This window comes from Protopterus annectens, chromosome 3.part1 (genome assembly GCF_019279795.1).
Source record: "Protopterus annectens isolate FY-2018-M chromosome 3.part1, PAN1.0, whole genome shotgun sequence".
NCBI lineage: Eukaryota > Metazoa > Chordata > Ceratodontiformes > Protopteridae > Protopterus > Protopterus annectens.
Genome location: NC_056732.1, coordinates 60,901,974 through 60,927,730, shown reverse-complemented (window position 1 = coordinate 60,927,730; position 25,757 = coordinate 60,901,974). Strand labels below are relative to the sequence as shown.

The window sequence follows — 25,757 nt, the reverse complement described above, 5'->3', positions numbered from 1 at the left end:
TTTCTTATCATATTATATGTGGTATATCTTACCTTTAGTGTAGTTTTCCCGGCAGTACTTAATTCGGGCTGTAGTTTAAACAAATCTGACGTCAGCTTTGAGCCTTTATTTTTTTCAGTTTTAACTGGCTTTCACAAACCCCTTCACAAGTTGGAATAGGTTTTGCAAATTCCCCCTCATGTAGTTGTCAAAGAACACTTGCCCTAATTTCCATGGTTTTACGTTTAGCTGCTTAAACTAGATGCACTGGGGATTCATAGCCTATCCTACCACTCGGCAGCGGCAAGCCAAAGAACCTTGTCCTGAGCAGGTCACAGGAATCATAGATGCATTACGTGTGTGTGTGTGTGTGTGTGTGTGTGTGTGTGTGTGTGTGTGTGTGTGTGTGTGTGTGTGTATATATATATATATATATATATACACACACACACACACACACACACACACACTGTGTGTGTGTGTGTGTGTGTGTGTGTGTTTTATTTATTTTATTTTACATTTGTTGAGTGTGTATATACACACACACACAGTGTTCATGTCTACATACGGTTTGAGTGATTTGTCAGTTGACTCTACCTGACTTTTTGGTGAAAGTGCATATGGACACATGCATCCCAGGTGAGAAGTGACCTGGGGAACAAAGCACTGCGATGTAACTTTACTAACCAGTTTGTTAACTATGAAAGGTAAAAGAATCCTATATATTATTGGAAAGAAAAAGCTCCAACATGGCTTTATCTGAAAAGGAGTCTCTTAAAACGCCAACCATTTTTAGCTGCATGTTCATAGGTTGGTACTAGTCCATCGGCCCTAGGGCCTATACAAGCCTAACCATAACAATTCCCTGGATATTTCTTCCCACAATATTCACTTCATGGACCCCTGTCTAGCAGGGCAACTGACGTGATCCCCGGGGTGAATTTCCCATCTCCCATCCAGTCGTCAAGGTTCCTTTTGAAGAGGGCCAAGGAGACGCTCTGCTTGACATGTATGGGCAATCCATTCCAGAGTATGGGGAGTCTCTGGATCAGGAACCTATCCCTCTAGCATGTTTTGTTCATTGTGATGACAAGGTTTAGATCCCTGGAGTGTGTGGCTCTGAGGGATTGGGATTTCTTTAAGTGGAGCATGTCCAACAGCTCAGGGTTTGACATGGCCTTGTATGTTAAGCAGAGATCGCCTCTGAGTAGGCGATATGCCACAGAGTATAGCTGGAGTTTTTTTTTTAGACTGTCAGCATAGGGCATCTGCTTTAGGCCTGTGATTCTTTTAGTGAGTTATTTCTGCGGCCTTTCCAGCTGTTGCAGATGTCTTGTGAGGTACATGCCAAACTGGGCGTTGTACTCTATGATGGGTCTAATCAGGGATGAGTACAGTGGGACAATGACCTCCTTTTTTCTGGATGAAAAGCCTTTAGTGATGGTGTGCCACCTAAAAGGATTTCCTGACTGTTGTGGCGATGTGGTTATCGAAGGTGAGACCACTGTCCCCCTGTGTCCCTAAGTCGCTCATCACACTTTCGGTGTTTAGTGTACTGCCACCTATGTGGTAATTCATGGGTACATGTTTTTTCCCAAAGGGGATAACTATACATTTCTTGGCATTTAAGCTTGAGCCCATGGCTCTGGCACCAAGCATCTGTTCCTGTAAGGCCCTTTTGTAGAATATCCACATTTGGGGATTCGATAATGGCTTCCAGTTTGCAGTCATCTTCGAACTTTGTTAGCCAGAGTCCCTTAGTGTTGGCCTGTACTTCAGAGAAGTAGATGCCAAACAAGAGCGGTCCCAGGACTGAACCCTGAGGTAATCCACTTGTCGCTTGTGATTTTTTTTTTTTTGTAAAGGTACTAAGCTCCAAGGGCTCTGTGCTGTCCACACTTGCCTCCATTAACGGTTGCATGACCACTAAGTAAAAGCAAAATAAATGATTTTAGTGCAAAACCAATTTCTTCCCTTCTACAATACTATGTGTTATTGGAGTAATGATATATATTCGGGAGGTGGGAAGTACAGAACTTTACACATGGTAGGCAAAGGCTCAACAACCCCCCACCCCATATGGCCTGTCCTGAAAAAAATGTTATGCTTTTCCTTTTCAGCATTTTTATATCTTTGTGGCTTTTGCTGAATTCATGTCAAACTGAATTCCTTACAAAAGACATGTCTTTTTACTCCGTGGGGGACTTGCTTATTTGATTCATTATAGAATACAGTGGTGAGTTTTGCAGCCTTCAGACAAGCCACCTGAAAAATTCTGAAAGGGTTTCATTCCTTACTAGAAAACTCAAAATCTGATGCACACCATATAGTGAGGTTGGCATAATGGTTAAGGTGTTTACCTTACAGACACAGTCTCACATGGGGTAGTTGGCTAGGCTTAAAATGGCTTACAGGGGCAGTTAGCCCAGTACTAGTCTGAACCTATTTTTGTCAAGGGACTAAAGCACATGCCATAAACAGACCAACTAAAGTCCTTGTCACTTTACTTTGTATCTTGTAGACTTAGGGGAGACTGGCTTAAAGAGCAATCTCAGACCTAAACCTAATGAACTTGGTGCACATTTGTAAAGTAAACAGGACTAGAGCCACCCTTTCCAGGGACCTAAATATGGCCTGCGACTTGAGTAGGACATGCTGGAGGGACAAACTCATCTCCCAGTGACTGCCGCACCTTTGGAATAGGCTACCTATTCATGTGAAACAGAGCACCTCTATGACACTGTTCAAAAAGAACCTGGACGAGTAGATGAGGCACTAAACTCTTACTGGGAATAGCGTCCACAACCCTCCAGGCAGGGCTAGCACCACCATTAAGGGGAATTAGGCATTCACCTAGGGCACAGATCATGAGTGGGTGCAGCCGGGTGGCTCGTTATACGTCTGTAATTTAGTGTAGCGAGTATTCGTGGAACTTGGAGCAGTGCGCATGTGTGATTGAGTTTTGCTTTAAGAAAAGAAAAAAAAATAAAGCACCTACTTTTCTTTACCATTGGCGGACTGCTTTAAAACCGTCCGGATTAACTAGAGAGACAGCAGGGATCAGAGTCCGATTGGACTGTTTAGTCAGCAGCCACGTACATGACGTGGCTGCTGACTAGTCCTGTTGCTCTCGCTCCCTCTTCCCAGTCTTTTTATATTGGGTAAAGCAACTACTGAAAGTGAGAGAGCCGGCAGTGGAGTCTTTTTCCGAGGCATGTGTGAATTTTATTACTGCTAATTGACAACTAATACAGTGACGGGCAGTTTCTTTTCAGGTAAGTGTGAAAAAAAATGGGTTCTTCTGCCCCCCACCCCCACCCCCGGCAGAATTGACCAGATAACATTTAAAATGAAAAGGAGGACTGGTTACATATTTGTTCTTTGTTTCTAACATCCTGGGCCTGGAATATATATTTTATTATTTTATATATATATATATATATATATATATATATATATATATATATAAATCTCTGCACACCACTGGAGGAGCCAGCATCAGAGTGAGAGCCTCATACAAAAATAAATAAAGCAGTGACAGACCCTTCACAATACCTTCTATGATTGTGGAATAAGCTTTCTCTTACCCGTCTGCGGTGTTCTGTTAACTGTTTTCAAAAAAAAAAAAAATCTATGTCTGCCTGTATGATGTTGACATATTATGTACACAGATATATTAGTTGAAAATTTGATCAACTGAGCAGATGGCCAACAGATGTTGAAACTGCACAATTCTCTGGGTTGGGTAATATGACCTTTCTCCAATGTTGTGCAATCTCTGAATTAGCATGTATAATTAGCAGGGGGGAATTATTTAATTTTGGATGTGCTGAGATTATTGCTTGGCACATGAAATAGTAGCATGTTGCTATTTTGTGGCTGGTCCTTTTGATACAGTTTTCAGCTATTCTGTTTGGCAGTTTGTTCAGTTGGATGATGGATTGACCATTGCAAGTGGAATTCCTGAAAAAGTATGGCTAAAATTATAAAGACACTGAAGCATCAGAAGCTGTTTACTGTTGGCCAAGGAGTGCCTCAACCCTTTGTCTTTAGGAGGAGCATCTCCTCAGGAGTCCAGAGAAGCAGGGTGAGTGATGCAATACACTTCAGCCCCCCTTAGGTTTAAGAGATCCAACATCTGACCAGACTCAGTCTGGTAAGCCTCCTGCTCAGATATCCTGTTGAAGATTTTTGAAATCATGGCTGCGGAATAGTGCATTTCCTCACCAGAAAATATTTTAGCAGTGCAGATGGATCCAGGTGTCTGCCACTGGCCAACATGTGCTCTTTACACAACATGCACACTGTTTATATACAAGTTCATAGATGAATACTAGGCTAACTGCCCTGAAGGGCAATTTTAAGCCTAGCCAATAATTCAAAATCAGAATCAAAACTGTACCTTGTGTCTACGAGGCAAAGACCTTAACCATGTTTACTAACCATGATGAAACTTTGCGTATTCCAGTAAAACTAACAAAGGATAGCAGTCATTTTAACAACATTTTGCAGTATATGTTAAGGAAGGCTGGAGCAAGTCATTTATTCTGTCTGGTTTCCTCATGCAAGCTGTATTAAAGCTTGATGTTATGAATCTTGTATTATAACAAGTAATCTCAGAACTGCTCAGTAACAAAATTAAACAATGGGTGTGAGAAGAGGTGAGCATGTTCTGTATGGCTAGGTTTCCCCAGCTGTTAATGGCCTGTCCTAAGAGTTAATTTAAATATGTGAGAGCCTAAATTAATTGGTTGTTTAAAATGTTAAATATGTTAATGGGAGTTTAATTTTGTGATTTTATGCAAGTTTAAGTGACCTAACTTGCATAGAAAATGTAAAGAAACCAATCAACTCCTTTTACTAGTGACCGTTTTCAAAAAGGTTAATTCTTTATTCAGGTTTTGGCATTTTTGTTCCCTGCATTTAAGAAGTTATAGAACTAAATTTTATAGTTAATTGTATTATTGGGGGGGGGGTCTCTAGTTAATTTTGGCCTACTATCTGTTAAACAGCATGGTTCAGAAATGCCTCTAGTACTACTACAGCCTTACTATCTGCAACTTTTTTTATTTTAAACATTAAACATCTAAGCTAACATATATATGGCCTTATCGCTGCTGGAATATTTGAGGACATAACTAGGACATTTGGAACTGTAAACTGAAGTTGTAAAAATTTAATTGCAACACTCTGCAAGAAGGACTGAAAGAAGGATGCCTTTTCTTTGGACAGGAATGGTTATGTATGCTTTTCCACCCTTTGCAATAATATTCAAGATGCTTCTTTGAAGATTCAGAAGGGAACAATTACCACAAGCTTCCTGACAGACTGGATCTGCTCACCCAAGAACAGGAGTGTTGGACACACCTTGACACCAATCAACATAAAATGACTGTGTGGATGATAGGGTCTTTATTCTCTTTAGACACCTGTTTGCTGAGGATGTGCAGCAGGTGCTAAATGAGACAAAGCCTTCCATTTGTTAATATACGATTTTCTAGTAGCAAAGGTTTTCTATTTGGTGTCAACAACATAGCCAGCACCCATTAAGGGCTATTGGTGTTCTGTGGTTTTTACAATATTTGTGTGTATTACTGTCCTATGGACTTTCTTTACTTGTCATGGTTCATTTTCAGCATGTCTGCCCATAGATCCTCCTGTTTCAATGCAGTCCCATATCAAAATGTTTTTTTTAAAGGGGTTTAAACCGGTGGCCCTTCCTCTGTATCTTAATTTTGATTTAGAGAAGCTAACACTTGATCGTTTTTGAACCAGATCATCTGTCCGACGTGAGGTTCTTAACATGGAAAACCATTTTTACTCATCTCTACAAGAAGAGTATCCAAGTTGTAAGCTCTTAAGGCAAGTTATGCCCATTGGTCTGTAGTTAGCTATGGTAATTACCCATATAGCTAAGGCTACTGCAGCAGTGATTAATATGATAAGTTGAACTTGATATAAATAGATGTCAGAGTGATCAGTGCTGCAGTAGATGCTTCCTCCCTCTACTCCCCTTGTTTTGGGTGTGTTTTTTTATGTCTGGGTCTGGACATTCATGTTTTGTTGTTCCTAGTATTGTCCTTTCAGGGCTGAGCTCCCTCTGTTGTCAGTAAAGCTCTGAAGGGCTTTGTGCCTAAGCTTGTCTGTTAGTCGGCTCAGCTCGAGCTGCTTGACCGTTTAGATATGTGGAAGGTGCCCTCATTTTCTTTGCTGGATATAACCCATAAAGCCAAGGCTACTGCAACAGTGAGCATTCGAACATCTGCTTATGGTAAGTTCAGCTTGCACAGCTGTACCTTTTTTCAGCTATGCAGTCGGGCAGAATCTAATCTTCTTCTAATTAACCACAATGTTATTTGCGCCCCCCCCCCCCAAAAAAAAAATCCCAAAACTACCCCATATTAACATCCTGGACAAGCAGAACAGTATTATCCCACATGTTTCAGAATGCAAAAATATGTTTAGGTCTTACCCTTGATCCCATGCTAACCTTAGCAGCCCATACAAAGAATGACTGTTAAAGTTCTGTCAGCTCAACTCCCACAGCCCACATTACCCTAGCAAAAAAAATGTTTGTCTTCCTAAAATGGAATATGGTTTACCAGTCTTAACTTTTTCCTCAACATACAGTGCTGTAGACCATAGAAAACAAATCTAGAAATTTGCCTTTTTGAGTGACAATCAATTGCACCACTGGTCACTAAAAGGTCGACCTTCCTACTTTGTACTTTGATACTAATATTAAAAGGAAGGTTATTGCATACCTCCAAAAGAAAGCTTCCCACTAGAGACCAGGATTACTCCTAAAGGAATAGACAAGACAAAACTATCGCTTTAAGCAGACCTCCATTTAAAACGTGCAAAGATGAAGGTAGAGTGCACAGACTGGGTCCAGCATTATGAAACAAACTCCCTTCTGAAATAAGAATTCTTGAAGCACTCACTAAGTTCATAAAGGCCCTATCTGAATGGCTTTAGACACAACAGTTAATGGCAAGGTTTTTCTAACCAACCGTTTATTCACTTCATACTGTTGACAGATTAATAATACACACACACCTCTTGACTGTCCAGACTTTTGCCTTGTATTTTTGATCTGTTCCTCAAAAAAAAAATTTTTTTTTTTTTGGAAAATCATTCATTGAAGTAACTAAATAATGACATTTGAGTTTCAAACTTCATATCCTTCAGAAAATTCATGCTTATACAAAACATATTCTTCTAGCAATTTTCTAAGTTTTTATAAGATCAATATTTAAAGTGTGTGTTACCTTTGCTACAAGTATGTGATTAATGTTAAATCTACAAACATTTCTGCACAATGTACTGTTGAAATTATCCAAGATTCGTCTGTGTAGGTTGTATCTACCTGGCTTGTGTACAACAACTGTTTTACCTTTTAATGTACTTACGAGTGTTTGCTGAAATAAGCCCCTAGGTCAGACAACCTACCTAGTTATCAAACAGTAAATAAATAGTGAGGTTAGGTATTGAATCCAACAAGTTTTGCAAAATATTTCCACACTTGATAAAATTTTCCTCAATTTTCTAATGACCCTAGTGAAAACACATAGCGAGTCCTTACCATTTTCTTTGGTGTGTGTAACATGCTCTGAAGTAAGATGTAAAAATGCAAACTTATGCTGATAATTTGCAACAGTTCATGCACATAATATTTTTGTCAACAAACAGATAAGTATAACTGATGGGTTCGGAGCCGCTCCATCGGCTCCGATACGACCGTTAGCAAAGCTCAAGGTTTACTAGTAGCTCGACACCAAGCCCCTTATCCCATGATGCACTGCCGGAATTACCTCAGATCTAGTTTGCCGCAGCACAGATTTAAATGGTACCAGTTCGCGCAAGCCTTTTTTTTTTTTTTTTTTTGACACAAAATCGCTTTTGCAAGGTTTTTTTTTTTTTTCTTCCGAAAATTTCATCTTTTATAGATGTATATTAAGCTCCTGTAGTTGTCTCTTTAGACCTATTCCCTTGGTGCTTCATAGTTTAACATATTTGTAGCAGCTTCGTGTTAGGCGTAGTTATTCAGTGTGTGCTTTTCCTTATTACTACAGTGTGCATTATACTTTTCATAGTGTAGATAGTGTGCGGTTACACATTTAGTAGAGTTGGCCTTTTCCCAGGCCATTATTAGTGTGTTCTGTATTAAAGTATTATTTTGAGCCTAAGGATAGCTTTAACTTTTAGGCTGTATTATACTGTTGGCCCCATTTTTCTCCGGCCATTTGTTAAACTGTGTTGGTTAATTAGAAGTGTTATCCTGAGCCTAGGATAGATTTTTCTTCTAGGTTGTTTCAGACTGTTTAGTCTGTGTATTGCTTATTAATATGTCTGAGGAAAAAGACAAGCACCCAAAGTTTGGATTCAAAAGATGTCTCTCACTAATGGGCATGTTCAGTGCGTGTATTGTTTGGGTGCGGTGCACTTGCAGGAGTCCTGTAGCATTTGCCATTCCTTTTCTTCAAGGGTTCTTTTAGAGAGGAAAAGGAAGCTTGTGGATCGAGGTTTGCTGAAGCATCCTTTTACTGAAGCTTTGTCTGATCAGGATGGGGCCAGCAAGTCCTCTAAATCTACTGATTCCAAGGCATCTAAAAAGTCTAAGAAAGTGGAGGATTCCAGGACTTCGGCTCCACAGCTGTCGGAGCCAAGTGTCTCTTCTTTTTGGAGCCAGACCACTGCTTTGGAGCCGGTCTCTGAGAGACCTGCATCTCCACTCCTCCAGTCGGCACTTTCGGTGCACTCCCCTAGATCTTCTGTCAGCCTTTCGGATTTGGATATAGACCAATCGGTGCAGTAGCTCTTACAGGCACCAGGCCTTGCCATATTGTTGTCGGCTCCGACCCCAGCGTCGGAACCTAAGACCACCATCCCGAATTTGACTGCTCCTCCAAGCTGTACCAGATCTTCGGAGCTGGAGGGGGCCGACCTGCTGTTCGTGGAACCTTTGGAGCAGAGACCTGCTCTGGTGTCATCGGTTCCATCTACTCTGACGTCCTCTGCACTGACCGGGGACTCTAGGGGCCGACACTCTCCTGTCTGGTCCAGGGAGGATTGTTGCACCGACTTGTCAGTGCCGACTCTTCCTCTCGGGGCCTCAGCTCGGATGAGCTCGGCTCCTACCTCCGGCTCTGAGCGGGAGGGGATGGCGGTTCCCTCGGGTCCGACGATGACTCCTCATTGGAGCCGTGATGCTTTTGAAGCCATGAGGAGAGCCTTGTCCCCAAAGTCATCCTCGACACCAGGTCTGGCCTCTTCTTCCCCTCAAGTGGCTGTGTATGCTTCTGCCTCCATCGTCCAGGCCAAGCGTAGAGACCCTGAGCCTCAGGTAGCCCCTTGCTCTTCTGAGACCTCCCCAGAGGCTCCCAGGAAGAGATTGTGTAAGAGGAGACACTTGGACTCCCCACGGGAGTCATTTGATACTGATTTGGATGAATCCGAGGGGACTCCACGATCCCCCTCTGAGGATATCTCCTTTGCGGAGATACTCGAGATCCTTAGGCAGAGGGGTGATTGGCAATCCAAGCGCCCTACTGAGGGCGAGTCAGTTCTCCTGAAGGCTATTGGGTCTCAACCTTCCACCTCTTGGGTGTCTCTGCCCTTCGATGAGCTCATGCATCTGTTCTCTCGAAGGGCATTTGAGTCACCGGAGTCCATGGAGCCTGTCCCTCGGATGCCCAACAAGTTCATTTCTGCCCCCGTAGAGAAAGATTTTTTGTCCAAGGGAGTCTCTGTTGATGCCATGGTGGTGGCGGCGGCCACCAAGAAGGAAATGTCTGAGACTTCCTCGACGATCCATCCTCCTAACAGAGTCCAGAATCCTGTATCGATATGGCAAACGCATGTTTAGTTCAGCGACTTTTACACTCCGATCCCTGAACTATTTGACCCACTTCACTAGACTGCAAAGAGATCTCCTTAAGGAGTTGAGAGATGCTCTTCAGAGTACTGTAGCTGCAGGGGCTTCTGACAAAGTTGCCCAGCTCACTACCCTAAATTCCATCGTGAAGTCGTCCATTCATCTCATCATATGCAGCTGATGAGACGAGTAGAGCAGTGGATACAGGAGATGTTCTTAACTGTTGCAGTCATTACATTTGGGTAATCCTGCTGGCAGGTTGCCCCCAGCCGGCCTGAATTCCAAAGTCTTGGGTCCTGCGTCGGCTGCTGTTGCCCCTTCCCTGACGTCAGGCAGTCAGTGGTATAAAAGAAGCAGCTGACGCCATTTTCTCCAGTCTTTCTTGCTGTGCTGTGCCCGAAAAAGATGCAGTTCGCAAGTGCTGGTCGGCCGACTCCTGAGATTTTCGTATTTGAGTTTCAAATCCAAAGTCTTCAATAAAGCTAAGTACCCCGTTGGGGAAACTTTTTTTTTCTTGCTCCAGACCGATGTCAGAAAAAGTTAATAACTGTATTTCTTGTGGGAAGCAAATGCCTCATAAGGATTTTCATTCTTACTGTATTCCTTGCCTAGGCCCTGATCACAATGTTTCTGGTGGTCAGTTTTGTGCTAGATTTAACCAACGCACTATTACGCGTCTGTATGATTTTGCTTTAAACTTTTTTGGACGCCGATTTAATTACCCTGAAATGTCGTCTGATAGCCGTCCGACTACCGGAGTTTATCTTTTTCTTTGAGTTTTTTCTAGAGAAAAACAACCGAGGCCCAAAACCGATGATGACGAAGCTTCTCCTAAGCCAGTCGCCGGTTCTCAGTGAGGCACTTTCACAGCCCCTGACACCCGCTACTTTAGAGTCGCAGGCCGCTACCGACTCCCACGTGGAGTCTGCCATGCCGCTGGATACTCAAGGTATTGGAGCCTCGGACACTAATCTCTCAGATGGGTCCAGAGCCGCTGAGCAGGTACCGGCTTCTAAGGGTATATTCAGACGTAAACATCTTTACATTAAAACGACTTCAGCTTCAAAGGCAAAGACTAAAGCACCTTCTAAAGCAAGGAAACAAACTCAAGAGCCACGTGGACAGTCCTCTATGCCCAAAAAACAGATGCTCAAAATGGCCGAAGACTTGATTACCTTGATCAGGGGTTCCCATCCCCCTCCTGATAAAAGGCTTAAGCAAGACACTGACTATGAATCTTCAGATCAGGTTTCTATTTCGTCTGATTCCTCTTCTGATGCTGAAGAATCTATACCATCAGCATCTCCTCCTGAGGACTATTCCTTTGAGGAAACCTTGCACACCATGAGGGAGCATTTCCACTGGGAGAGCCAAGATTTTTCAGAATCTAAAAAGAGGCTCAGGGATTTTCTATTACGACCTCAGCACAGGCCTCTAGCCATTCCACCTTGTATGGAGATGTGTTTTCGGAGTCTAGTCTGACCCCTGACTCCTTAACCCCAGCTCCTGTTAAGCCTGACCGATATTACAGGGTTTCTGACTCACACAAATTTATTTTTAAAAACCCTGCTGCTGACCCAGAAACTATATCACAGGGTCCAAAGGGGATTAAGGCTTCCACTGCAAAAAAAACCCAACCCCCTCTGACAGAGATTCAAGGGCACTGGATAGATGGGGAAAAAAGGTTTACACCTTTGCAACTTTGCTTTTAAGAGCCTTAAACTGTCAATTTCATATGCTTAAGTATCAGCAACATGTCATGGGATTGCTTAAACAGAAAATGTTGTTAAATTCTGAATGTGCCGAAAACAAGGAAATGCAGGATTTATTGTATGCAGCAGAACAAGTTGGAAAACATACTTTGCAATGTGGTTTTGATTCTTTGGAGGCCTCCTGCAGGGCCTCAGTTACGGGTTCTGTAATTAGAATGCATGCTTGGTTAAAGGAACAAAATCTGCCTTAAATTACTAGATGCACCTTTACAGCATGATACTTTGTTTGGTGTTAAGGCAGAAGAGGTGTTAAAGAAAATGGAGGACAAAGCTAAATCTATGCAAGCTGTCAAGATTTTTTACAGGTACAGCCACCTAGGTTTAGTAGACACTGGCCTACAAAAAATTGGTCCTTTCCTGTGTCAGACAGACCTCAGAGGGGCAGACCTAGACGCCCTAGGGGCAGATCCCAGGCGCAAGGTCCTTATAGGCCCAAGCAGTGGGGTGCTTCTTCCTCCAAAGCTGGAGAAGATAGATCACAAACCTACAGAAAACAGTCCCAATGACTTCCCCTTGCCGGCACCAAGCACTTATCTTCTGGCAGCACCCTTAGGGGGGGGGATTAGCACTTTTTGCTCAAAACTGGCACATCATAACCCAGGACAAGTGAGTTCTAAACAGTGTCATAAGGCTACAAGTTCCACTTCCATACTCTACCAAAGGCAAACGGCTGGCCAGATCTGCCAATAAATCAATGAGCAGAGGCACAAAAACAAGTCTCATCCCTTGGACATGGGGGCCATTCAACAAGTACCACAGCAAGAGCAGGGACAAGGATTTTACTCAAGACTGTTCTTGGTACCCAGAAAGGACAAGGCCTGGAGGCCGATACTGGACCTGTCTATTTTGAACACTTTCCTGGATATTCCAAAGTTCAAGATGTTGACTTTGCAGTAGCTTCTGCCCATGCTGGGCAAGAATGCTTGGCTTGTGACTTTAGACCTAAAAGAGGCATACCTGCATGTTCCAATCAGACAATCATGCAGAAGATACCGAAGATTCAAGGCTGGTTCAATGCATTACCAATTCTCTGCACTGCCCTTGGCTTATCTACTGCGCCCAGGGTCTTTACAAAGTGCCTGGCACCAGTAATTGCATTCTCCAGACAGAGGAATACAAATATATCCTTACTTGGACGACTGTCTCATTCAAGCAGAGAAGGACATTCTTCTTCAACATCTGGCGTTTGTGAAAAGACTTCAGTCAACAAAAAGAAATCAAAACTAGTACCCTCACAAGAAATAATATTCCTGGGTGCAAGCTTGAATACAACTTCCCAGATAGCTTATCTCACGCCAGACAAACAAAGGCAACTGACTACCTATTTCAAAAAGTTGGCAACAAAGGCCCAGTTATCTGCAAGAACAATTCTGCAGGCTTTGGGCTTCATGGCATCCTGCAGCCTACTAATTCCATATGCAAGACTGCATATGAGGAAACTTCAGTGGTACCTAAAAAGTGTTTGGACTCAACATTGCCACAGCCTGGAAACAGTCATTACTCTCATTCCCTGCCTGCAACGAGAGTTTTGATGGTGGGGAAAGGCTTGTCACCAGAACAAGGGACAGCTATTCACATTACCTCCAGCCAGGCAGACACTAACAACGGATGCATCAGACTATGCCTGGGGAGCCCACATGGCAGGAAGATGCATTCAGGGCACATGGTCCTCAAACCGAATGCATCTACATATCAATCAAAAAGATATGTTAGCTGTTCAAAATGCCCTGACAGCCTTCAAGGACCTACTTCATCCGGGACGATTACTGATAAAGACAGACACCCCGGTCATGTGGTATATAAACAAGCGGGGGGGGGGGACACACATTCTTGCCCCCTTTGTAGACTAGCCATGACCTTGTGGGACACAGCTTTGACTTACCAAGTACATCTGCGGGCACAATTCCTGCCAGGAAAGGAAAATACTCTTGCAGACAAACTAAACGGAAACCTCATGGATCCCAACGAGTGGAAGCTGGATCCACAAGTCTTCCGCATGATAACAAGGAAATGGGGATGCTCAAACAGATCTATTTGCCTCCCCTCACAACTACCAACTAAAAAGATTCTGCACAAGGACTTATCACAGACAAGCATGGAAAGTGAACACCCATGCTATTCCGCCACTGCCTCTCCTCCCCAAAGTGCTCCTAAAGGTCAGACAGGAGAAGCCAAAGATGATGCTGATTGCCCCAGACTGGCCACGCCAGTACTGGTACCCAATACTAAGAAACTTATCTCTATACCCAGCTTGGACCTTACCTCAAACACCTAGACTACTGTCCCAGCAAGACAATCAGATCATGCACTGCCAACTCAGGGCATTAAACTTGGCAGCATGGCGAATAATGTAGTCACACAAAAAAACACCTCTCAGTAAAGCTGTGATGGATGTCATTCTGGAAGCCAGAAGGCCTAGTACTAGAAAGTCTTATGCTGGAAAATGGAAGAGATTCTGTGCCTGGAACCCGGCACAAGGAACTGATACATCGGTACCAAATGTTCCTCAGATTTTGCAATACTTAACTGAGATGCTGGACAAAGGCTTATCTTTTTCATCAATAAAAATTCATGCCTCTGCCATTTCGGCTCATTACAATACAGAGCCACCACGTTTTTCTCACCCTTTATTAAGGCAGTACCTCAGAAGAGCCAAAAATTTAAGACCCCCCAGGCGACTACCAATGCCTGCATGGGACCTCAACTATGTCTTGGAAAAGCTCACCCTGCCTCCTTTTGAGCCAGCTGCTACTGCTGGTATGAAGTTTTTATCTTGGAAAACCGCTCTGCTCTTAGCAATTACTTCTGCAAGACGAGTTTCAGAGCTACAGGCATTCATGGCTGTGGAACCTTTCATCATTTTTTATCCAGACAGGGTCTCCCTGAGGACAAACCCAACATTTATGCCTAACGTAGTGTCCAGTGTGGCTCTTAACCAAGCCATCCATCTGCCAACCTTTAACCCAAATTCACAGAACAAGGGGGGGAGAATTCTGCATTCTTTGGACTTGCACAGACAGCATAGATTCTACTTGGACAGAACCAAAGCTTTCAGAAAGACAGAGCAATTACTAGTGGCATATGCTGCAAGATCACAAGGAAAGCCTATCTCAAAGCAGACTATATCTAAGTGGTTAGGCCACTGCATTCGTTTCTGCTATTTACACCATGGCAAATCAGTGCCTAAGGCCATTAAGCCTCATTCCACCAGAGCTGCAGCCACCTCAGCAGCCTTTCTCAGGGGAGTTCCAACCACAGACATTTTGGAAGCGACTACTTGGAGTTCAGTGCACACCTTTACAAAGCATTATCATCTGCCACTCTAAATCCAGGGCAGGCTTTGCCACTGCAGTTCTGCAGGGCCTTATAGCCGCTCCTACTGCTGTCTAGTTCCAGCCTCCCAACCATAGCTTTGGGACTGTACCCAAATGTAATGACTGCAACAGTGAAACATGAAGAACATAGTACAGTTGTGTACACTTACCATAAATGTAGATGTTCAAGTGTATTCACTGTTGCAGTCCAGGTTACCCAGCCGCCTTCCCCCTTTTTTTCTTTTGGATCTTATCTTTCCTTCTCTGATTTTATACTACCTATGTGGTGTATTTGCTTATAGATGAAGGTAAAATTTGTATTGGTGTACTTTTTTGGGGGCACCTGACATCTGGGGCAAAAAAAACTGAAGAAAATGGTGTCAGCTGCTTCTTTTATACCCCTGACGGCCTGACGTCAGGGAAGGGGCGACAGCAGCCGACGCAGGACCCAAGACTTTGGAATTCAGGCCGGCTGAGGGCAACCTGCCAGCAGGATTACCCAAATGTAATGACTGCAACAGTGAATATACTCGAACATCTACATTTATGGTAAGTGTACACAACTGTACTTTGCGCTAAGACGACATTCCTGGATGCGCTTGTATTCCTTCGCGGAGCCCTTTGTCTTCATTTGTCAACACCCCCTTTTGATGGCTCATATCTCTTTGCGCCCAAAGTGAAGGAAACTCTCACCAGGTGTGAGCCGGAGGGAAAGACTGTCTGCCGTCTGAGTCCGTTTTTTCACCCCTACTCGGCCTTACCCCAAAGGCCAACGGGGAGGAAAAATGTGGTTCCGAAAAGCCCAAGGAGCCTTTCAGGAAACACGTGGTCAACCTCCCTCTAGGGGCAGAGAAGGGGGTAACAATGGAAGATGCTGCCCTCGTGGCAGAGGTGGTCCGCAACACCAGGGTGACTGAGATCACTTCTCTGGTCAACCCTGTCGGCGCTCCTGAAGGGAAACCCGACTGTGTCCTGCTCTGGAGGCAGTCGGGGGTCCCTTATCTTTATGCCCAGACGCCTGGTTAGATATAACAAACGACAGCTGGGTGCAAAGTATTATTTCCAGAGGGTATTTCATACCATTCTTCACCCAACCCACGCCCCCAAGGAGAATCCCGGACATTCCACCCAGTTACAGGGAACAAGCAACTATACAGGTCCGCAAGTTGCTAGAAAAAGTCATCCAGCCAGTCCCAGCAGACCAAATAGGATCCAGAACTTACTCTAGATTCTTTTTGCTTCCAAAGAAAACAGGGGACTGGAGACCTATTTTGGACCCCAACAGTCTCAACCAATTTGTAAAGAAAAAAGCTCTGGATGGTCACACTTCAGTCAATACTCCCCTTTATAGGAAGAGACGATAGATCTCAAGGATGCGTACTACCACATAAAAATGGCCAGGCCATCCAGAGATCATTTGTGTTTCCGGCTGGGAGCCAATCATTATCAGTTTCGAGCCCTGCCCTTTGGTCTCACTACAGCCCCCAGAGTGTTCACCAAATGCATGGCAGTGGTCACTGCTAGTCTTGGATTCCAGGTGTTTCCGTACATAAACTGTTGGCTCCTTACCTCCACCACCAGGCATCAACTTATTCAAGCAAGAGAATACACTCTGACACTCTGCCATCACTTAGGCATTACAATCAACTCAGAAAAATCTGCTTTGTCGCCATCGCAGCATATTGTCTTTATAGGGACAGAGTTGGACACTTCAACCACCACTCTGACTACCAATCAAGAGGGTCTTTCTTCTTCGCCAGCATGTCAACTCATTAGTATCGAAGGACAGAGCACCAGCTGCAGAAGTCTTAAAAGTATTAGGTTTGTTGGCTGCAGCGATCTTGGCCATACCATTAGCAAGGATGCATATGCGGATTCTTCAATGACTGCTGTTCACCAAGTGGCCCTATCAGGAACTTCCAATGAGTCATATGATTTTGATTACAAACTCTTGCAAGAGAGATCTCCAGTGGTGGTTGACGTCTCTTCATGTAACTAGGACGTCCCTTTGTTCTACCCCCTCCAGTAGCCATTGTGACCATGTATGCTTCCCTGATAGGGTGGGGTGGGGGGCATTTTCAGTGAATGACCGCCCAAGGCACATGGACGGATCGAGTCACATCTGCATATCAATGCTCTGGAGATGAGAGCAGTACTTCTGGCATTGCAGTACTTTCAGGACTCTCTTCCTCTAGGGGCGATTGCAATTCAGACAGACAACATGTCGGTAGTCTGGTACTTGAACAAGCAAGGTGGGACCAAGTCTTACCCCTTTTGCTGAGAGGCCCTTGGCGTTTGGCAGTGGGCTGTCTCCTCCCAGTGCTTTCTGATGTTCACCTGGTCAGAGGATGCATAATCCTCCACTTGTCTTGGTCTTTTATCAGGAGGGGGATGGGAACCCCTGATAAGGGTAATCAAATCTTCAGCCATCTTAAGCATCTGTTTCTTAGGCATGGGGCCTTTAACTGTAGACTGATGTACAGTTTTCTTAGGTTTTAAAGTAGTTTTAAGCTTAGTATAAGATTTAATGGTGAGTGTAGTCGGTCTGAAGACACCTTCTGTAACCGAAGGCGTTTCCACTGCACCGGTGTCTACTTCTGCTCCGGTGTCGGTAGATAGCTGCGTCGGCCTAGTAGGCTCCGCTTGGGAATCTGCAGCTGTCTGGGGTTCCAGTTCTGCGGTCGTCAGGGGCTGCGTAGGCGCCTCACTGAAAACCGGAGAACCGGCGGCAGGCCCAGCGGAGGCCTCGGAGTCTGGCTTGTTCCTAGGCTGCCTTTCCTTACCCTTGTGTTTTTTTATGTATGGCAGTCGTTGGCTGCTCCGACGGTATGATATAATTAAATTTCCTACCAAAGAAATGCTGTGCGAAGTCAAAACGGCGTTTGATAGTTCGTTTATTAAACCTAGCACAAAACCGGCAACCTGTGACGTCGTGGTCTGGGCCTAGGCAAGGAATACAATAGGAATGTAAGTCCTTATGAGTTATTTGCTTCCCACAAGCAATGCAATTGTTAACTTTTTCTGACATCTGACTGAGGCAAGAAAGTGTTCCCCAATGGGGTACTTAGATTTATTGAAGACTTCGGACTGAAATTCAAATCAAAAATCTCAGGTGTCGGCCGACCAGCACTTGCTAACTGCTTCTGCTTCGGGCACCGCGCGGCAAGAAAGACTGGAGAAAATGGCGTTGGATGCCTCATATACCCCTGGCGCACTGACGTCAGGGAAGAAGCGACAGCAACAGACGCCGGACCAAGACTTTGCGGGACCGCCTGACGGCAGGATAACCCAAGTTTGATGACTGCAGCAGGGTGAACACTCTTAACATCTACATTTATGGTAGGTACAAAGCTGTACTTTTGCAATGCACATCCCGGGGAGATCCAACGTAATAGCAGACAAACTGAGCAGGGCAATTTTGTTGCCACACGAGTGGTCCCTCAGAGAAGAGATTGCGGACAGGATTTTCCGCAAATGGGGCAAGCCTTGCTGCGATCTTTTTGCCAGTCACATCAACACGAAATGCAGAAGCTACTTTGCCCTGATTTCCCCCTCCGGGACAACCCCCGAGAGACACACTTGTGCACGATTGGCCCCCGGGTCTCCTTTATGCATTCCCTCCAATCCCTCTTATACCCAGACTTCTACAGAAAGCAATGCTGCTGCTGGGAAGGACTATCATCCTCATCGCCTCACATTGGCCTTGGCAGATTTAGTTCCCATTTCTTCATCATTTATTGGAGGAACCATGGATTCTGGACCCAGTTCCAGACCTACGGACACATATGTCAGGTGACCTCCATCCCTCATTGCAGTCACTGAAGCTCACAGCTTGGCTGCTCCAGTTCCCCTCATAGCCAGGCTTCATGATCTTTCTGATGAGACAAGACAGATCCTCTTGTTCTCTCATAAGCCGTCCACCAGGAGACTATATCTTAGTAAGTGGAAGAGATTTTCCATATGGGCTTCTAAGCAGAACATTGATCCTTATCAAGCCCCTTTGACATCCATTTTAGAATTCTTGACTATTATTTTTAATGAAGGAGCTGCAGCTGCTACAGTTTGGGTCCAGTTGTCTGCTATATCTAACTTTCATCCCGGAGTCGATGGGCTAAACATAATGTCCCACAAGTTGTCCAAGGCTTTTCTCAAAGGGACCTTCCACATGAGGCCTCCAGTGAAAACTCGTTATTCTGCTTGGAATCTAAACTTTATGCTGTCTCTCATGATTCTTCCCCCATTTCAACCAGCATCATCGTGTGATCTCAAATTTTTATCATGGAAAACCATATTTCTGGTGGCTATTACTTCTGCCCGCAGTGTCATAACTTCAAGCCTTTTCTATCAGCCCTCATTTGATTTTTCATGGTGATATAGAGTATCTCTTAGGACAAACCCTTCCTTTTTGCCCAAAGTTTGTTCTGAATCCAATATCAACCAAGTCATTGAGTTGCCAGTCTTCTTCCCTAACCATTCCAACAAATTAGAGTACATGCTGCACAAACTTTATGTTCACAGACAGCTCAGATATTTGGATTGAACAAAAGATGTTCGAAAATCAGACCACCTCTTTGTGTCTTCCTCTGAAGCCAGAAAAGGTAGACTAGTGGCTAAAACAACGCTTTCTAAATGGCTGTCTGATTGTATCACTTTTGTTTATTCAGCTGCTAGTATGCCCTTATTACACGAGACTAAAGCTTATTCTACCAGAGCAGTTTCTACGTCTTCTGCATTTCAAGCCAAATTGCCTTTTGATAACATTTTTGCTGCAGTCACTTGGTCTAAACCTCATACCTTTATCGCTCATTACAAAGTTGATAAGGCCTCCAGGGACAGGGCTTCCTTTGGGTCTACTGTCCTGAAGAATGTACTCCCATGAGCCACCCGAGATTGAGGGTGCTAGGGACGCTACCCCTCAGTGAAGAACGAACGGCGAGATTGAAAAACTTCACATTAAGAAGTTATGTACTTACCATAACGTTCCATGTGAGTTGTTCCGTCTCGCCTTCATTCTCCCTCCCTCCATCCCCCATCTGGCTGATAGTTGACCTACAGGCTGGTCTCATCCTGGTTATTCAATCCTTCTTTTCTATTGGGAGAATAGTTCTCTTACAGGGATATGGTACGTGCAGCAAACAAGATCTGAGGTAATTCTGGCAGTGCATCATGGGATAAGGGGCTTGGTCTCAAGCTACTGGTAAACCTTGGGCTTTGCTAACGGCCGTGTTGGAGCCGAGGGATTGGCTCCAAACCCATCAGTGAAGAATTAAAGAACAGTTGTGTACCTACCATAAATGTAGATGTTCGAGTGTATTCACTGATGCAGTCATTACAATTGGGTTATCCTTCTGGCAGGCTACCCACAGTCGGCCTGAATTCCAAAGTCTAGGTCTGGCTTCGGTTGCTGTCACCTCTTCCCTGACGTCAGTGCGGCAGGGGTATAAAAGATGCATCCGACGCCATTTTCTTCAGTTTTTCTTGCCCCAGATGTCAGGTGCCCCCAAAAGGGTAGGCTAAAAATATGTCTATAATGCATGCATGCAGCAAGTAACAAGTTTCCTTCATCTACAAGCAAATACACCACATAGGTTGTATAGAATAGAGAAGTACAGGTAAGGTCCAGCAAAGATAAGTGGGATGGTGGGTGGGTAACCTGGACTGCAACAGTGAATACACTCGAACATCTACATTTATGGTAGGTACACAACTGTACTATATTCATTGTGTTTCACTGTTGCAGTCATTACAATTGGGGTGAATCCCAAAGCTAAGGTTGGGAGGCTGGAACTAAATAGAATTAGGAGCGGCTATGAGGCCCTGCAGGACTGCAGTGGCAAAGCCTGCCCTGGATTTGGAGTAGAGTGGTAAGTGGCAGTGCTTTGTAAAAATGTGCACTGAGCTCCAGGTTGCGGCCTCTAAAATGTCTTTGGTTGGAACTCCCCTGAGGAAGGCTGCTGAAGTGGCTGCTGCTCTGGTTGAATGTGGCCTAATGCCCTTAGGCACTGACTTGCCATGTTGAGAATAGCATAAACGAATGCAGTGACCTATCCACTTTGAAATAGTCTGCTTTGAGATAGCCTTTCCTTGTGATCCTGCAGCATATCCTACCAGTAATTTCTCAGTCTTTCTGAATGCTTCGCTTCTGTCCAAGTAGAAGTGCAGTTGTCTGTGTATGTCCAAAGAATGCAGAAGTTTCTCACCCTTATTCTGTGGGTTTGGATAAAAGGTAGGCAAATGAATGGTTTGGTTGAGGGCCACACTGGACACTACCTTAGGCATAAATGTTGGGTTTGTCCTTGGAGAAACCCTGTCTGGATGGAAAATGATAAAAGGTTCCACAGCCATGAGTGCCTGTAACTCTGAGACTCGTCTTGCAGAGGTTATTGTTAGGAGCAGAGCTGTTTTCCATGATAAAAATTTTATATCAGCTGAAGCGGCTGGTTCAGAAGGAGGCAGAGTGAGTTTTTCCAAGACATAATTGAGGTCCCATGCAGGTATTTGTGATCTCCTTGGAGGCCCCAAGTTTTTGGCTCCTCTGAGGTACTGCCTTAACAAAGGTTGAGAAAAAAATAGGTGGCTCTGTATTGTAATGAACTGAAATGGCAGAGGCATGAATCTTATTTGATGAAAAGGATAGTCCTTTGTCCAGCATCCCAGTTAAGTATTGCAAAATCTGAGGGATATTTGGAGCAGTCATGTCAATTTGTTGTGCCTGGTTCCAAGCACAGAATCTCTTCCATTTTTCTGCATAAGATTTTCTGGTACCGGGCCTCCTGGCCTCCAAGATAACATCCATCACCAATTTAGAGAGCGTGGTGTTTTGAAAAGCTACATTATCCGCCATGCTGCCAGATGTAGGGTCCTGAGTTGGCTGTGCAGGATCTGATTGTTTTGTTGGGTCAGTAAGTGAGGAATGTCCATGATGGGCATTGATTGAGTCAAGTTCCTTAGGATTGGGTACCAGTGCTGGCGGTGCCAGTCTGGGGCAATCAATATCATTTTTGGCTTCTTTTGTCTGACCTTTAGGAATACCTTGGGGAGGAGAGGCAGTGGGGGAAAGGCATATACTGTTAAGTTTTTCCAGCTGAAAGATAGAACATCCACTTTCCATGCTTGCTTGTGATAAGTCCTTGTGCAGAATCTCTGTAGTTGGCAGTTGTGAGGGGAGGCAAATAGATCTATGTCTGGGCATCCCCAATTCCTTGTTATCATGGTGAAGACTTGTGGATCCAATTTCCACTCATGGGGATCCATGAGGTTTCTGCTTAGTTCGTCTGCCAGAGTATTTATCTTTCCTGGCAGGAATTGTGCTTGCAGATGTACTTGGTAAGTCAATGCTGTGTCCCACAAAGTCATGGCTAGTCTGCAAAGGGGGTAGGAATGTATGCCTCCCTGCTTGTTTATGTACCACATGACTGTAGTATTGTCCGTCTTTATCAGTAGTTGTCCTGGATGAAGTAGGTCCTTGAAGGCTGTCAGGGCATTTTGAACAGCTAGCATCTCTTTTTGATTGATATGCAGATGCTTTTGGATTGCGGACCATGTGCCCTGAATACATCTTCCTGCCATGTGGGCCCCCCAGGCATAATCCGATGCGTCTGTTGTCAATGTCTGCCTGGCTGGGGGTATGGTGAATGGCTGTCCCTTGTTGTGGTGACAGGCCTTTGCCCACCATCGAAACTCCTGTTGCAGGCAGGGAATGAGTGTAATTATTGTTTCCAGGCTGTGGCAATGTTTGAGTCCAAACACTTTTTAGATACCATTGTAGTTTCCTCATATGCAGTCTTGCATATGGAATTAGCAGAATGCAGGATGCCATGAAGCCCAAAGCCTGCAGAAGTTTTCTTGCAGTTAACTGGGTATTTGTTGCCAACTTTTTGAAATAAGTAGTCAGTTGCCTTTGTCTGGCGTGAGATGAGCCATCTGGGCAGTTGTATTTAAGCTTGCACCCAGGAATATTATCTCTTGAGAGGGTACAAGTTTTGATTTCTTTTCGTTTACTGTGTACCCTAAGCATGTTAATTTTTTTACAAACGCCAGATGCTGTAGTAGTATGTCCTTGTTTTCTGCTTGAATAAGGCAGTCGTCCAAGTAAGGATATATTTGTATTCCTCTTTGTCTGCAAAATGCAATTACTGGTGCCAGGCATTTTATGAAAACCCTGGACGCAGTAGATAAGCCAAAGGGCAGTGCAGAGAATTGGTAGTGTATTGAGCCAGCTATGAATCTGAGGTATCTTCTGCAAGATTGTCTGATTGGGACATGCAGGTATGCCTCTTTTAGGTCTAAAGTCACAAGCCAAGCCTTCTTGCCCAGCATGGGCAGAAGCTGCTGCAGAGTCAACATTTTGGAATATCCAGGTATGTGTTTAGAATTAATAGGTCCAGTATTGGCCTCCAGGCTTTGTCCTTTCTGCGCACCAAGAAACGTCTTGAATAAAATCCTTGCTGTGGTACTTGCGGAATGGCTCTCATGTCCATGAGGGATGAAACTTCTTTTTGTGCCTCTGCCCATTGATTTTTTGGCAGGTCTGGCATACCGTTTGCCCTTGGCAGGGTGTGAAAGTGAAACCTGTAACCTTGTGACACTGTGTTCAAGACCCATTTGTCCTGGGTGATTAAGTGCCAGTTTTGAGAAAAAAGTGCTAGTTTCCCCCCTAAAGGAGCTGCCAGAAGATAAGTGCTTGGCGCTGGCAGGGGGAAGTCATTGAGACTGCTTTCTGTATAGCTGTGATTTGTCTTCTGCAGAGGTAGAAGCACCCCATTGTTTAGATCTGTATGAGCCTTGGGGCTGGGATCTGCCTCTAGGGCGTCTGTATCTGCCTCTTTGTGGCCTTTCTGACACTGGAAAGGACCAATTCTTTGTAGGCCAGTGTCTGCTAAATCTTGGAGGCTGTACCTGTAAGAAATCCTTGACTGTCTGCATATATTTAGCTTTATCCTCCCTTTTCTTTAACACCAGAGTATCATGCTGTAATGGAGCATCTAATAATTTTGCTTTAACATGATCAGGCAGATTCTGTTCCTTTAACCAAGCATGCCTCCTAATGACAGAACCCGTAACAGCGATTCTGCAGGAGGCCTCCAAAGACTCAAAGCCACATTGTAAAGTATGCTTTCCAACTTGTTCAGCTGCATGCAATAAATCCTGCATTTCTTTATTTTCTGCACATTCAGAATTTGTCAACATTTTCTGTTTAAGCATCGACATAATGTATTGCTGATATTTAAGCATATGAAACTGACAATTTAAAGCCCTTATAGCCAAGGTAGCAGAAGTGTAAATCTTGTTTCCCCATCTATCCATTGCCCTGGAATCTGTCTGAGGGTGTAGGGTTTTTTGCAGTGGAAGCCTTGACCCCCTTAGGACCCTGAGAGATGGTTTCTGGGTCAGTAGCAGGGTTTTTAAATAGAGCTTTGTGGGAGTCTGTAACCCTGTACTATCTGTCTGGCTTAACAGGGGCTGGAGGTAAGGAGTCAGGAGTCAGACTGGACTCTGAAAATATGTCATCTACAATGTCTAGCACAGGTGGAATAGCCAGGGGCCTGTGCTGAGGCAGTAAAAAAGTCTCTGAGCCTTTTCTTAGATTCTGAATAATCTTGGCTCTCCCGGTGGAAATGCTCCCTTATGGTATGCAGTGTTTTCCCAAAAGAATAATCCTCAGGAGGAAAAGCTGAGGGGCTAGATTCTTCAGCATCAGAATCCGCATAAGGAGGAAGAGTGTATTCCTGATCAGAAGAGGAATCAGATGAAATGGAAACCTGATCTGAAGATTCATATTCTACCTCTTGCCTAGGCCTCTTGTCAGGAGGGGGATGAGAACCCCCTGATCAAAGTAATCGGGTTTTCAGCCATTTTGAGCATCTGTTTTTTAGGCATGGAGGCCTGTCCATGGGACTGTTGTACTTGTTTCTTTGTCTTTAAAGCTGCTTTATTCCTTGTCTTTGAAGCTGAAGTAGTTTTAACATATAATTGTGTAGGCCTGAAAACGCCCTCTGAAGCTGGTGCCTGCTCAGTGGCTCCGGACCCATCTGAGGGAAATGTTTATGAAAGTCCAATACCTTGAGTTTCTGTAGGCCTGGTTGACTCCACGTGGGAGTCTGTATCGGTCTGTGGCTCTAAAGTTGCGGTCGTCAGGGGCTGCGAAGCGCCTCACTGGGAACCGGCGAACCAGCGACTGGCCTAGAAGAAGCCTCGTTGTCTGTTTTGGACCTCTGATGCCTGTCCTCTTTTTTTCCTTACGTTTTTTGTAAACTCCGGTAGTTGGCTGTTCCGACGGCATTATATAATTAAATCTTCTGCCAAAGTAATGAAATGCAAAATCATACAGACGCTTAATAGTGCATTGGTTAAATCTAGCACAAAACCGACTGCTAGCAACGTTGTGGTCAGGGCCTAGGCAAGGAATGCAGTAAGAATGAAAATCCTTATGAGATATTTGCTTCCCACAAGAAATACAATTATTAACTTTTTCTGACATCGGTCTGGAGCAAGAAAAAAGTTTCCCCAACGGGGTACTTGGCTTTAAATGAAGACTTTGGATCTGAAATTCGAACTTGAAAATCTCAGGAGTCGGCCGACCGGCACTTGCGAACTGCTTTCGCTTCGGGCACCGTGTGACAAGAAAGACTGAAGAAAATGGCATCGGCTGCATCTTTTATACCCCTGCCACACTGACGTCAGGGAAGAAGCAACAGCAACAGACGCTGGACCTAGACTTTGAATTCAGGCCGACTGCGGGTAGCCTGCCAGCAGGATAACCCAACTGTAATGACTGCAACAGTGAAACACGATGAACATCTTCTTTTAAAATCT

The 25,757-nt window shown here is 44.4% G+C and overlaps 1 protein-coding gene across 2 annotated transcripts in view; it reads left to right on the top strand.

Annotated features, from left to right (window-relative positions):
* CCNE2 (cyclin E2) overlaps positions 1-25,757 on the top strand; it is a 123,565-nt gene that overhangs the window by 85,349 nt on the left and 12,459 nt on the right. The window lies entirely within an intron of this gene.